Consider the following 1,058-nt stretch of genomic DNA (forward strand, 5'->3'; position numbering starts at 1 on the left):
CTGATTGTTCCGACAATATTAGTAACAGTAGTTCCCCCTAATTTGCAGAGACACATTCCAAGATTGCCAGTGGATGTGTGAGACTTTAGATAGTACTGAACCCTGTATACAGTGTATTTTCTTGTCTGATGACCAATACAGCTACTAAGTGACTAAGAGACAGGTATTATCTACAGTGTGGATACACTGGATAAGAAGATGATTTATATACCAGGAAATATTTTATTATGTTTCTCAGAAGGGTGTACCATGTAAAACTTATGAATTGTTTATTCTGGAATTTTTTATTTAATATTTTTGGACCACAGTTGGCCATGAGTAACTGAAGCTGAGGAAAGTGAGACTGTGTACTGTACTACAGCACTGCAAAAATATCTAACATTATTGGGATTACAAGCATGGGCCACCGTACCTCACAAAACCACCCTTTGAGTTACACTTACATATGTTAGCAGAGGCTTCGACACCTTTTCAGATGTAATAGAAGCACAATAATTGCAACTGGTTGATTGAAATTTTTTCTACACATTTTTTTGATCTTTGTATGATGGTAACATTGTTTTAAGGCAAGAATGATACTGGTGATTGTTCTTCATTATCTGAATAAGCTGCTCTTTCTTTTGTTGCAAAAAGTTCACAATTCAAAAGTGTCTGTTTCTACTTATAATACAGTAGATGAAACACTTTTTCAAGGTTATATTGAGCTTGTTACTGTTCAGATACTAACAGAGGAAGAAACAACTGGGTGTGTTTTACGCAATCATTTTCATGTTTGAGAAGGAAACAAAGGTGGGCTTTCACAACTTTTCATGGTATCTCTTTCTTTTTTTTTTTTTTTGAGACAGAGTTTCGCTCTTGTTACCCAGGTTGGAGTGCAATGGCGCAATCTCGGCTCACCGCAACATCCGCCTCCTGGGTTCAGGCAATTCTCCTGCCTCAGCCTCCTGAGTAGCTGGGATTACAGGCACGTGCCACCATGCCCAGCTAATTTTTTGTATTTTTAGTAGAGACGGGGTTTCACCATGTTGACCAGGATGGTCTGGATCTCTTGACCTCGC

This window comes from Sapajus apella, unplaced genomic scaffold (genome assembly GCF_009761245.1).
Source record: "Sapajus apella isolate SASKATOON/1434 unplaced genomic scaffold, GSC_monkey_1.0 scaffold104, whole genome shotgun sequence".
Taxonomy (NCBI): Eukaryota; Metazoa; Chordata; class Mammalia; order Primates; family Cebidae; genus Sapajus; species Sapajus apella.